The 14,629-nt window shown below is 40.0% G+C and overlaps 1 protein-coding gene across 2 annotated transcripts in view; it reads left to right on the forward strand.

Annotated features, from left to right (window-relative positions):
- Positions 1-14,629, forward strand: part of synpo (synaptopodin) — a 106,400-nt gene that overhangs the window by 80,406 nt on the left and 11,365 nt on the right. The gene's annotated exons all lie outside the window — the stretch shown is intronic.

Raw genomic sequence — 14,629 nt, forward strand, 5'->3', positions numbered from 1 at the left:
TGTTCCCTGTAATTTTCCACGGGTCTGAGCGTTCACACAAAGTCGGTGAGCAACGCTTGAAACAACAGTGAGCAACAGCAATCCCAAGTGTGGCAACTAAGTCATTATCAAACATGTCTAAAACTTGACATCAACTTATATTTTGCTGAGTTTCCGGCAATGCAAAATCATTTTTCACTTTTGAATGAATTGACTCATGTACTATTGCAAAGGTTGTACGGCCTACAATTGTCGTTTGTTTTTACAATTCTTTCACAAGATATCCATTTCTTTTTATTTCCTGATATATTTTGTCGCATAATATTAACATTTTTGGGGGCTTATTGAGTCGGTTGTGAGATACAGAACTGTACTTAATCACATTTTTAGTGGAAGTACAATGTTGACAACAAGATTCACTTGATATCATTGGAAATTATTTGAATGCAACACAAACTTTTTCTTCTTTTTTCCGTGTTTTTTTTCTACTTTTTTTTAAATTCCTTTAAAAAAATCTCATTGTGTTTATTTTTTCTGAGCTGTTACTTTTTTCTTTTTGTTCTCTATTTACTTTTTTCCTACATTTCTTTCTTTTCTTTTTTTCTGGCTTTTTTCTAAATTTTTCACTCTTTTTTTCTCTTCCTTTTGTTTCATTTTTTCACTACTTTTTCATTTTGGTATTTTTTTTCTTTTTTGTTCTATTCCCCCCTTCCTTTATGTCATTTTGTGCATACTTTTAAATAATATTTGGTTATGTTGGGATTAAAGAAGCAAAAACAACCCGAAGAGCCGTTTAGGACCCGAAAGAGCCGGTTCCTTTTTAGTGATCCGAGCCGAAGAAGCCGGCTCTCGACAAACTCTACTAACTTTACTCAACTTCGTTCTACTTCGACTCGACCTCAAAATACCGCATTTAGGACACAACGTCAGGGGAACCCGCGTATTTTTACCTTCATGCACTGTAACTTTGACTTAAGTCGCTTCTTAATTAGTAATTTTGAGCCCTCATTTTTGTGCGCTGGCTAGATTTTCTTGTGCGCCGAGAATGTGCGAGCAGTGCGCAATTGCGCACGCGCGCAGCTTAGAGGGAACGCTGGTTGTAGCCCTACTTCCGACACTGCCGATATGTTGGTGAAATTGAACGTGATGAGAGAGATCGGGCGTGGACCGTTTGATATCATAGCTAGGGGTTCGGAGTTTTGTCTACGCAACGGGACAGGAAATTCCTATCGGCCTTTGCAGGTTGGAGTTTATGCCCGCAGGGTTCAAAGAGGCCAGACTCTCAGGGAGAGTGCATAATAAACACATACGGACAGGGAGGGGTGCAGGGGTCAGCCACCGGAGCTCTGTGGTCTCAAGCTCTCTAATCCATACGCGCATAAACTGGACTATCTCAGTTTCTAACGAGGCTCAGACACTCTTCTGCTGTCACTCCACATTAGACTGAGCTAAGCCGCTTGACACAGATTGGTAACTTCTCACGAAAAGGCCCAAGAAAATTCTGTGCTGACGTCCATACAGTCCCTTGCAAAAGTACTGCCCCCCGCCCCGTGACTTTGGGACGGATAGCCATATTTCAGGCTTCGAACTTATAGATAAAAAGCTCAAAAGGAGTCGTTGTCGAGAGAAAAAAATAAATAAATATTCAACATCTTATATTGTGCATACACTTAAAAAATGAAAAGTAGGCATTGCAAAAATATTGCCCCCTTTTGAGTCAATACTTTGTACAACCTCCTGCTGCACATCTTGAAACAGACATATTTGCCCATTCTTCTATACAAAACAGCTCAGGTTCCTTAAGGTTTAATGGTAATTGTTTGTGCACAGCATTTTTTTGCTTTTTCCACAAATGCTCTAGAGCAGGGGTGGCGGACAAGTTTGACACTGAGAGCCAGAATTTTTAACCGTGAGAGTCAAAGAGCCACACCACTCACTGACCCGCATTAGACGTAAACTACGGGGCAGCATAAAACCAACAAATCTGCCACATTAATTTCAAAATATTATTTATTATTTGTTAGTAACTCTGATGGATTCAAGTGTGTTTTAAAAGGGGAAAACAACTAAACATGAAACGAGGCAAAGAGCCACAGTATATTGTTTGCCACCCCTGCTCTAGAGGATTGAGGTCAGGATTTCACTTGGCCATTCTTATAACGTTCTGTTACTAGTTTTAAACCATTCCATTGTAGATTTTGCTTTACGTTTAGGACCCTGCGGCCCATTTTCAGGTCCCTTTTACAGACTTGATTTTCTGCAGAAATTTCAGTGTATTTGGCTCCATACATTTTGCCATCTGCTGAAGAAAAGCAACCCCAGAGCATGATGCTGCCACCACCGTGTTTGACAATGGGGATGGTGATCTCAGGCTGATGTGCAGTGTTACTCTTTTGCCAAACGTAACGCTTTGCATTCAGCCCAAAGAGTTGAATTTTGGTCTCATCTGACCAGAGCACCTTTTTCCACATGCTATTTGTGTCTCACATATGACTTCCTGCAAATGCCAAACGGGCCTATTTATGCTATTCTTGCAGAAACGGCTCTCTTCTTTCCACTTTTCCATAAAGAGCAGATTTATGCAGAGTATGACGAATAGTTGTCATCTGCACAGATTGCCCCACCTTAGCTGTGTGTGCCTGCAGGTCATCCTATGTGATCATGGGGCTCTTGGTTGCTTCTCTCAGTAGTTTTCTCCTTATTTGGGCAGAAGGTTTAGAGGGACGTTCAGGTCTTTGTAGGTTTGCTCCATTCATTTTGACATTCACTGAGACTAAATGTCACACCGGTGCACACTGTTTTGTCATTGTAAGTCATTTGGTCGACAGTGGATCATTCAAAATTGATCAGGGAACTTCTGAAGTCGGGCAGCACGGCGGCGCAGTGGTTAGCGCGTGTGCGGCACAGTTCTGAGGTCATGGGTTCAAATCCAGCTACCAACCTTCCTGTGCAGAGTTTGCATGTTCTTCCCGTGCTTGCGTGGGTTTCTTCCGGGCACTCTGGTTTCCTCCCACATTCCAAAGACATGCATGTCAGGCTGATTGACTAGGTGAAAATGAGCGAGTTAGTTGTCTGTCCCTGTGTGCCCTGCGACTGGCTAGCAACCAGTTCAGGGTGTCCCTTGCCCACTGCCCGAAGATAGCTGGGATGGGCTCCAGCACCCCCGCGACCCTAAAGAGGATAAGCGGTGCAGATAATGGATGGATGGACTTCTGAAGTCCGTTGGCTGAGTTGAGAGAACAGGGGGACAATTTTTCACAACATCTCCTCTTCATTTTTTTGGATGTCATGAATATGAAATGTTGAAACCATTTGGTTCCACTTCACGAGTGTGTCTCACACGTTCTTGATTTTTGAAAAAAATATTTTCAGATTTTTTAAATACAAGTTTGATCTTTGAAATGTAGCAATATGACAAAAACCTCAACAATACTTTCTTTAGCCCTTCGACTGTCTGGCAACCAGTCTAGGGTGTCCCCTGCCCACTGCCCGAAGATAGCTGGTATGGGCTCTAGCACCCCGCGACCCTACTGTGGATAAGCGGTGCAGATGATGAGTGAGTGAGAATACTTTCTTTAGGCACTGTACGCCGCTTGACACAGATTGGTTACTTCTCACGAAATTCCCCAAAAAAGTCCGCGCTGACGTCCGTAGATTCTCTACAGAAGCCATAAACCCAGCTGAGGTTTTTTTTTCCACTTGTAGAAATGAATGTGTATTTGAAGTAGTGCAACAGAGCAGCAGCAGGCAGACAGGCGAGGCGGCGCGAGTTCCAGTTGCAGCTGCAGACACCCTCCCTCTCTGGACGCGCGAAGAAAAGGAAATTGGAGCTTGTGCAGCACTACAGAAAGGGAAAAGGGGTGTGAGAGGCCAGCAGATACGGTGCAAGGGAAAAACCGTTTGGGACGTACGAAACGGCGGAGTTGTTAACGTGAAAGGTAAGGGAGAGAAAATCATCCATAGGAAGAGAAACTGCTGAGGAGACTTATCCCTGGATTTTAACTTTGTCACATTTTTCAATCGTGAAGAAAGTCGATCCATTTGTCCAAGTTGAGACTCCAACTTTCTGCCTTGGCTGAAGAGTAGTCTTCACGGGACTTTGATTCAAAAACCGACGGCAAAATAATGCAACTATTTTGTGATTTTCTGTAATTTAGCTCCTAACTAACAGTATTTTCCAGATTATAAGGCGCAACTAAAAACCACAAATTTGTCAGAAATGTAAAAGTGCACCTTATAGTCCAGTGCACTCTATATATGGTATAAGTGTTTTCACATATTGAAAGGGCTTGAATTTGGGGGAGGAATTGTTTGAAATTGTTGCCATGCTTCACAACTCTGCTTAAAAATAACGCTAATACTGCTCTCTGGTGGCTCCGCTTTGCCATTGCATTTCTTCCCTCTTGATTAACAGCATCCTGCATTAGTTTGTATGGCCTTGTCCTATAAAGCACCATCGCCCCCTATGAGTTGAGCCATCTAAACAGGGCAGGATTAAATATTTATTAGTGCAAAGATTACGTATCAATTATGAACATTTACTGTGGGCCACGAGAAAAAGGTAGTAAGAACTTTCTGCAACTGAAAATTTAAGTTACATATTACCGTCCTTTTTACCCAACAACTTAATGGGGAGAGATTTGTCTCAAAACAAATATACTCTTGGTTTGTTCAAGATCTAAAAATCATATGTATTGACAAATGCACATGCAAGATTAAAAATCACTCATATAAATCACAGATATACTTATGGCTCTACCAAATACATGATTCCCACCGGATTTCTTCTTCTAATGGTACTTGAGAATTCAAAAAATGGATTTGAAAGTCCTTAAAAAGTGCTTGAATTTGGCCATGAAAAGGTGTAAGAAACTTGATAAGTCCAAGTTTAGACTCAAACTCCTTCCCTTGGCTGAAGAATATGTCTCCACGGGACTTTGATGGGGAAAAAAACGACAGCAAAAAATTCCACAACGTTGACTTATTTTGATGATTTTTCTGCTGTCATTTGGTTCATAAGTTACCGTATTTTCCAGACTATAGGGCGTACCTAAAAACCCCCAAATTGCCAGCAATTTGCCTTATAACCCAGTGTGCCTAACATACCGCAAAATGAGGTGGCTAAAACAGGAAACATATACAGAATTTACATGTGTTTATTACTACTTGAGGTTTTAGGGTATACTATTTATGCAATGGTTGACCCAAGTCACAAAAACTGGTATGCAACGGGAATCAAACACGTGTTGCGGCAGGGAGAGAGCCATCACTTAACAACTAGACCGCTAGGGATGCAAGTTAAAAACAAAAAGCAGTATTTTCGTTGTGTTTCTATAACATATCTGTAGTATTGCTAAAGTAAGTTTATTTTTTTCGTATTACTGTCGTTGTATTTTGCTGAATTTCAGCTGTAATATTTCCGTGGTAGTATTTTTCTGTCGTAAGATGTCTGTTGTAGTACAGTATATACATATTTTTGGAAGTGTATTTTTTGTTATTGTTCGCGAAGCTCCTAAGACGACACCAACAATAAGAAAATAAGGCAAATAAAGTAATACTGTCATGAACCAGAACAGGATCAGGACCCAAATGCGTGACGTTTCTCACACAAGCCTTTTATTTTACGGGAAATGGGGAGTCATGCACGTTAGGCAGCAGTGTGGCGTGGAACGATAGGAAGCCAGAGGTCGACGAGATCGATACCAATTGCCCGAGCAGATATCGGACGGATGGGTTCGATACCGGACAGGACGAGACAGAGAGGATTGGTATCAAAACAGGATACCGAAAATAAACAGGAAAAACTAGACGGGAACAAAACTGGAAACCAATATTAAACAACGGGACCGACAGGATCGATATCAAAACAGGATATTGAAATTAAATAGGACAAACAAGACTGGAACGAAACTAGAAACCGATATTAAACAGGACAAAATAAACGGGCACAATACCGGACAGGAAATACCAACAGGAAACAGGACCGAGTCAAAACCCACGTCTTGCGGGGCAGAGGTTTGTTGACGGACTGACAAAGGAAGAGTGAGAGTACTGAGCTTAAATAGACGGAAAGCCAATCTGTCAACGAGCCGCAGCTGGCGCCACACAGGCGGGGTCAATTGGGCGCCATGGCAACCGTGACAAATGTATGATGATAGTACCGTAGTGGTAATTTAGTAGTATTTCTGTAGAGGTATTTTTGTCAATTTTTTTAGTTTTTCCGTCGTATTTATTCAGCATTTTTTTAATCTAACAGTAGTTGTATTTTTGTAGTATTTCTGTTGTAAAATTTATGTAGTAGTATTTTTGTATTCTGGTATTACTGTAGTAAAAGCCACATGATATATTAGGTCCCTGTTTTAAAGCACTACATTTGGTAGTTAGTTTTGTAGTACTTTTGTAGTGGTATTTTTGTTGTAGACTGTTATTAATAGTACTTTATTTACCATTATATATATTATTATATTTCAACCACTTTCGTTTGGTGGGCCTGATGAAAAAGCCTGAGGGGAAGCATATTTTCCCACCCCTGCTCTAAATCATATAAAAGTACATCAATCAGTTTACGTTTTTTAACGTTTATCTATGTCTCCAAGGTAATTTCATCAATTTGATCTGTTTTACGCCATAAAACAACTATAAAGTTACTAAGAGGATTCCATCTATTTTAAGAAGCTGTTGATCATGTTAATATCTTGTGCCTGGATTTAAATTATATAAATGAAACAGTTTGATTTCACTCTAAATCATGATGAAAATGATTCCGTTGTTCATTTTTAAATGTCATACAGACGCTCCCCTACTTTCGACCATTCGATTTACGTAAAACGGTAGATACGAACATTTTTTTCGGGATGTCGAAAAATATCCGGACATTTCTGTAAGTTAGATTTTGTATTGTGTGCACCTTTTTCCGAGTAGAGGACAGTACTGTAGTGCTTCTTTTCGCCTCTACCGGCGTGTGGCGCTGTGAGAGTTCACCCAGCATCCACCCCGAAGAAGAAATCCTACTACCAGTTGTGTGTAAACATTATATACTGTATCTCCAGCGCACTAAGAACTTCGACATTTTTATAGTTTAATATCTCAAGCCATCTAGGGGCGGCAGTAGCTCAGGAGGTAGAGCGCTCGGCTTGGGATCAAGGGATCCCAGTTCGAATCCCGGCTCGTCCGTGTAACATGTCGAAGTGTCCTTGGGTAAGACACCCCTAATACCCCCAATAAGCAGGCATTAGGGGTTGGAATTGGGGGTTTTGGTCACCTAATGACTCCCAACACATCAGTTGGGTTGAGCGAGGGGGCTGGGAATCCCTTCCTCTGTATCAACCTCCCATAAAGAGTAGTAAATGTGAATGTTCTTGACTCTTATATATATATATATATATATATATATATATATATATATATATATATATATATATAAACATTTCATATATATATATATATATATATATATATGTATATATATATATTTATATATAATATCTCGAGCATCCATTCAATATGCTTGGTGTAATGTGTAAAGAAAAGGTGAGCAGTTTCTTTTGAAATGTAAGTGGAATAAGAAAGCCTGATGTGGTTGAGAAAATGGTTGGATCGCTTTTCTTGGCCACTTCTAACACTGAGGAGGAGCGCATCTTCCAATAGTAAGTTAAATTCAACTTTATTTATCTTTATAGAGCATATTTAAGTCAAGTCAAGTCAAGTCACATTTATTTATATAGCCCTTAATCACAAAAAATGTCTCAAAGGACTGCACAGGATTACAATTACAACATTACACAATTACCTGATCTTAAACCAGCATGCTTTCATATTATTTTATGAAATGTTTATTTTTTAGTACAAAACAATACAGGTTACTTATACAAGCCTAAACATACTTATAGAAACCTTAAACATAGAAAATATAGCACTGAAGCAACTTACAAATTTAACTTACGACTGATCGTCCGGAACCTCTCCCGTTCGTCAGTAGGGGAGCGTCTGTAATCAGTCTCCAAGGTACACAAATGAATTTTATCAAAATGATCTATTGAAAAAAACAAAAAGACAGAGTTGCTAAGAAGTTTGCATTTATTTCAAGAAGTTGTCGGAGTGCATCATCTGCCTTGATTCGAATTATATAAATAAAACAGTTTGACTTTACTCTACTAAGTCCTATAAATGAATATTAATCAGTCTCCCTTTAAAACTTGGTTGTCTCCAAGGTAGAATAGTGAAGTTTTTTCTGATTTAAGCAATGAAAAAAAGAAAAAGACCAAGTTGCTAGGAGGATTGCATTTATTTTAAGAAGTTGTTGATGTGAATATCATGTGCCTGAATTTGCACCTGCATGTTACCTGATAACTAATCTGGCTCCCACTAACGGCAAACGTTCGCAGTGAGCACATTTTATTTCAAGCTCCGATGCTCTGATGCAATCATCTCCAAACTCCGGCCTGGGGGCCAGTTATGGCCCGTGATCGAATTTTTACTGGCCTGTGGCCTCAGTCATAAAATGATATAAAATAAAATGCTACCAAAAAAAGTTCCCCATTTCACCAGATGATGGCAGTAGCCCCTTTGCCACTTTTCTCTTGGCTTTCTGTAAAAATTTTAGCTCACCCTTTTTCTGACATAGCGACTGTAAATAAAAAAGTAAAGTTGACTGTGAGGGCCGCCGCTTCCAGGACAAGTGGACATTGGAGTAGTTTTTTCACCAAATTTTGAAACAACTGGCTAATCTGCCACCAGACCGTGGCTGTTTTCAAAGAATATAATATCAAGAAGCACTGCCAGATGAAACATTCTGTCGACAAAAAGCAAACTTCAAACAAACGCTGTATAAAGGTGAAGAAACTGGAAACTGTTGGATTTTCCTTGCCCGCATGTCAGTTTCAGATCAGGGATGGTGTAATTGTGGCCTGTGCAGTCCTTTGAGACATTTTGTGATTAAGGGTTGTACAAATAAATGTGACTTGACTTGATCTAACGGCACAGCAGCAGTTTTTCACGAGACCCTGTCTGTCAGATGAAAATGCTACAAAGGCGAGCTAAGAGGTCGGGACGCTTAACGCCAAGCATTGCAAACCTTTCACGGAGGGTGAATTTATCAAACACTGTTCAAAGAATGCCAGGCTGAATATTCTGCCTCAGGTATTTTCAGCCTACCAAATCTGACCCGCTTTATGAAAAGTTTGGACACCCCTACTCTAATGGCTTCCCTCGACCAAAACTATTCAAAGATAGTGCCTAATAAAAGCCATTTGTGGAGGCTTGAGTTTAACTCTTAACTCATTCAATGTGAAAACGTATGAATATGTTTTCAGAATCATTGTGTTTTTTAATTTAATTTTATTTTACAAAACTATCATAAAGGGTTTGGCACAGCTGATCCATAAGTATCAAGCATCTGGGAATGTTTTCAGTATGATAAATCACCATTAGAAGGCAGGTGGTCAGAGCTTTGTTCACAAATCGAGGAAGCACAACTACCTAGTGTTGCTTCCTGTATCCAGCAATTGAGAGTGTAAAGGGAGCCCCATGTGGTCAGTAGGCGTAGTGAAAAAAGTCTTGTAAGAGTAGCAGAGTAGTGGATAAGTACAGACAGTTAGCGCTTCAAATGAGTTTTTTTTCTTTACAAAAAAAGAGGACAAAGTCCCATTGTCGTCGTCTGCTCAGAGAGCGATGACGTTTTCTTCACGCAATCCCCATGGTGACCGACATCATGTGATCATGTCACTGAAAACATTGGGCGCTGAAAAGGCTCTTGCAAAGTTCATGCTTCGGTTCAGTGTTCTTGCAATTGAATGTTATTTTGCAAGCAAAGTGCCCTCGTGTTTATGGAAAGCATTATTTGGATATTGGAGGTTTCGAAATTATATATATGAAAAAGCACCCAAGTAAAAGTTCTGCTTGAAATTCCTTCTTTCACAAAAAGACATTTTTCTCAAAAGTTTACTTGGAAACGAGTACAGAGATCCCTCATTTTTTGCGGTTAATGGGGACCAGAACCGGCCCCCCAAAAGGGAAAATCCACAAAGTAGCGTTGCACTTTCATAAAAGCCCCCAAAGGGTTCAACTGACCTCAAATTGACGCCATTAGCGACTGAGAGTATATGACCGTGACAAAATAACATTTATAGATCTGCAAATTATAACACACAACACATAATAGCAGTTGATTGAATGATTTATAGTCATTATACAAAAGATAAACCAAAATGAAGGGCTTTTGCTTTCAGTGTAAGAAAGCAATTTAGAGAGCGGCAGGCTAGCAGCGCGCTAGCATAGGGTGTCCTCTAATCGGGAAAGATCTCTATGATGGTTCCACACGAGTTGTTGCTCCAAGTCCTTCGTTTTATTGCTAATGGACCTGGTGTTGGCCAGATACAGGTTCCGCAGCAATGGCTTCGAAGAGGTGTTAGATGCTGATAGCAGTAGGTCGGATCAGGAACACCTCTATTGCGCCGCCCGAGTCGCTTCTGGAACCCGATAATAATCCACGAAGCACCGGCTGGTGATCACAATTTCGTCGCAATAATCACTCTTCAGACTTTCCTTAGTCCGATTTAATTGAGGAATTTTTGAGCTGCTAAAAGTTAGCAATTGCTATGTTTCCCAAATTTGTTTATGGAGGCTCGCTCGCTATTTGACTGCCACCATACAGCAGCCTATATCTTTATGGCTACAGGCCTTCAAAATAAAGCAAAATGTTCCAAATTAGCTGTCAGGTTTTCAATGTAAATCTCTTGAATTTCTGTCTCAAGGTAATTAGCTTGTTTTTATATTACTAAATATAAAAACAATGTTTCTCATACACACACACACATATGAAGTAACATTTCAATAATCAGTCTAATTGCATCTCTTGTATGTTTATCAATCTTATATTCTTTTATTGTGAAATGCTCATGTGAACTTTCTCCCTGAAGTATAATAAATCACGCCCACGTTGTGGGTGGGGTCTCTTTCCCTTGTAACAACATCACATGAAGGACGTGAGGAAATCTGCTCTTGGTATGATTCGATTTTAACTATAAATATGTATTTTATTTGGGTAAATATGGCCACGAAATAGTCTTAATAATGATTGACTTTAACACACCCGCACTTTCCTCTTGAGAGAAACGTCTGGCATTGCATGAGTTAAATAGCCCTGAAAATACATCTCGTGAAATTTCCAATTTTTAAAAAAACATATCTAGACGAAGGTTTTAGATAACTGAAACAGATTTAACTTTGAAGAATAGCTTCCCGATACTTTATGCCAATGGCTGAGATGTTTTAAATGATGTTTTGACCAATTTGCAATTATGTTTGAATGACACACAATTATGAAGAATAATGTCGCTGTCGGAATAAATCAATGTGCAAAACAAAGAATGAGTCATGCTTTCTCCGGTTGTCATAGGAACAACCCGAGGTTTTTTTTCCCAAGAATGAGAAAAATACGTTTTGATATCAGAACCAGTAACCATTCATTCAATTCAAACAATTCCTTTTTTCAATTTTTTTTTTACTGTTTTGAACCAAAGGGTGTCAAACATGCAGGCCGTGGGCTGGATAAGGCCCACCAAACATTTTAATCTGGCCCACGAGACTACGTTGAGAGAAGCACAAGAGAAAAACAAGCTGCCGTTTTAAATATGTCTACTTAATGTCGCTAAAGTCAGGCAACCACTTGCAAAGCAACTGGAGCTAGATTTCTTCCTCTTTCTTTCTTTCTTTCTTTCTTTCTTTCTCACCCCCTCATCCTTTCTTTTTCTCTCTTAATGTCTTTCTCTCTCTTTCTTCTGTCTTTTGCGCCCTCTGTCTCTCTAGCTGGCTCTGTTTCTTCTTTCTTTTTACATCCCTTTGTCTTTATTTCTTTCCTCCTTTTTACTTGTCTCTCTTTCTTTCTTTCTCTATTTTCCCTCAGTCACTCTCTCTCTTTCTCTATTTCTCTCTCTTTTTGGCTCTCTTGGTCTTTTATTTCTGTATTTAGCCCTCTTTCTCTTCCTCCTTCTATTCTCTTTACCCCTCTTTTTGTTTCTCTCGCTCCCTTTATTTTTTCTATACCTCTCTGTCTCTCTTTGTTTTCTCTCCTAACTTACTCTCTTCATCTCTCTTTCTTTCTGTCTCTCTTTTATCAATTTCTCTCTTTGTTTTCTCTTCTCTCTTACTCTCTTTCTCTCTGTCTCCCTTTTTCTCCTTATTATTGTTTCTCTCTCTCTCTATCGGTCTCTATCTTCCTCTCTCTCTCTTTCTACCTTCCCTCCTCTCTCTCTTTCTCTCTAGTTGGCTCAGTTTCTTTCTTTTATATCCCTTTGTCTTTATTTATTTTCTCCTTTATACTTGTCTCTCTTTCTTTCTGTCTTTTCCCTCAGGAACTCTCTCTTTCTCTTTATTTCTCTCTCTTTTTTTCTATCTTTCTGCCTAGCTGTCTGTTTTTTCTCTCTTTCTCTCTCTTTGTCTCTCTTGCTCTTTTATCTCTGTCTTTACCCTTCTTTCTCTCCCACTTTCCGTTCTCTTTTCCCCTGTTTTAGTTCCTCTTTCTCCCTTTCTTTTATCTATATCTCTCTTTCTCTCTTTGTTTTCTCTCCTCACTTTATATCTCTCTTTCTCTCTATATTTCTTTCTCTCCATATTAGTCTCTCTCTCTTTTATCTATTTCTCTCCTTTATCTCTTCTCTCTTACCCTTTGTCTCTCTCGCTGTCTATTTTTCTCCCTTTTACTGTCTGTCATTCTCACTCTTTCTCTCTATCTCTTTCTACCTTCCCTCCTCTCTCTCTTTCTATTCCTCTCTCCATCTTTCTCTCTCTTCATTTTCTTTCTCTTCAATCCACCAGTCCGGCCTTTGTGAAAGTGTTTTTTTCTACCATGTGGCCACCGAACTGAAATGGGTTTGGCACCCCAGTTTTAAACAATAGATGGCAAAAAACGTGTCAAGTTTGAGCTCTATGTGTCTCTGTAACTAGGCATGTTGGAAGTTTAAGCAGGGGGTTTTCTCCGCAATGGAAGAATGCTCAGGGAGGGACTTGACCAGATTGCAGAGGAAATAACTTTGCAGCTTGGAATGAAACTTAAAAGCTTGGGAAACAAACCATAATTTCAAGCAGGAGAAAGCCCGATACTATAATTTTTCTAAAACCCTTTCAAATCACATGGAGACCACTGGCCTTCAAATTCGGCTCAACGTGTCTTTTGAGATTTCATTACCGTATTTTCCACACTATAGAGGCACAAACATAAGGACCACCCCTCCCCAAAAAATAGCCTTTTGTCATATATTTTTTCATGAATAAGGCGCACTGCATGGAATTAAAGGTACAGTAAGAGCTACCATATTTGTTCATGTATACCCTTGCGCATTTATTCCTGGATTACGGTATAAATTAGAGCAACACTCGATCAGTCGAGAAATGTCGCTAACCAAAATTGTAAAACATTACAGGTATATGCAACGGGAATCCCTTAAAGTATCTCGGTTTACTTTTGCTGTTTCGATACTTTGTGGATTTTCATTGAGTGATTTGTTCTGCAGCAGACAACACCAAGCAAATGCTATCGTGGGGAGCAGGTTGCAGAAGGTTTTGTATGTGTGCCGGGCGGGGGTGACTGTGTGTGCGACTGTGGTAGGTCGGTGCATGCTGTCAGTTAAACAGCAGGGCAGGCGCACAGGTCAATGAGTCCACCCAAAAGCCTAAAAAAAAGCGACAGCTAGTACTTCAAAATAAATTCAAAATGTTGGTCACCACCGGGTCCTCTGTGGATTGTTATCGGGTCTGGAAAAACACTCTGGCGGCGTTGGGAGGAAACGCAAAAGCGAGGCAGCAGGTCTAGCCTACTACTACGTTATATGTGAAAAGCCACCCCTGCAGACCCTGTATCTCACCGATGCCAGATCCATTGCCCCTAAAACGGATGACCTGGAGCTAGAACTTGTGGGAAACCGCTACATTTGTGACTCTTTTATTTGAATCATCACGAAGACCTGGCTCAATCCGAGGATGCACGGTGCTAGCGTGCATCAAGCTGGCTGCTCTCTACATCGCTTTCTTTCACTGAAAGGAGAAACCATCCATTTTGTCATACTATTGTATAATTGTAATTAAGACCATTTATTCAACTGCAATTCTGTGTTCTGTGTTTTTATTTGTAGATCAATAGTTTTATTTGGTTGTATATATTTTATGTTGCTGATATCTAATCAATAAATAAATGTTTTTACTCCGCAGGTTTTGACTATCAAAGGAGTTTTTGGGAACGCAATCCCGGCGAAAAACAAGGGATTACTGCATACCAAAAAACCTTGCGTTGTAACACACACGTGTATATACTGTATGCTGTCATGGACCGGAACAGGATCAGGACCCAAATGCGTGACGTTTCTCTCACAAGCCTTTTATTTTACGGGAAATGGGGAGTCATGCACGTTAGGCAGCAGTCTGGCGTGGAACGATAGGAAGCCAGAGGCCGACGTTATCGGTAGCAATTGCCCGAGCAGATATCAGAAGGATGGGGTTGATACCGGACAGGAAGCGACAGACAGGAGATATCAAAACAGGATATCAAGAATAAACAGGACAAACAAGACGGGAACGAAACTAGAAAACTATATTAAACAAGCCAAAATAAGCTGGAACAATACCGGACAGGAAATACCAGCTCAGTAGCCTAGATGGT

The sequence above is a fragment of the Urocampus carinirostris genome, chromosome 9 (genome assembly GCF_059441175.1).
Source record: "Urocampus carinirostris isolate Australia breed hairy pipefish chromosome 9, RoL_Ucar_1.0, whole genome shotgun sequence".
In the NCBI taxonomy this organism is placed as follows: Eukaryota; Metazoa; Chordata; class Actinopteri; order Syngnathiformes; family Syngnathidae; genus Urocampus; species Urocampus carinirostris.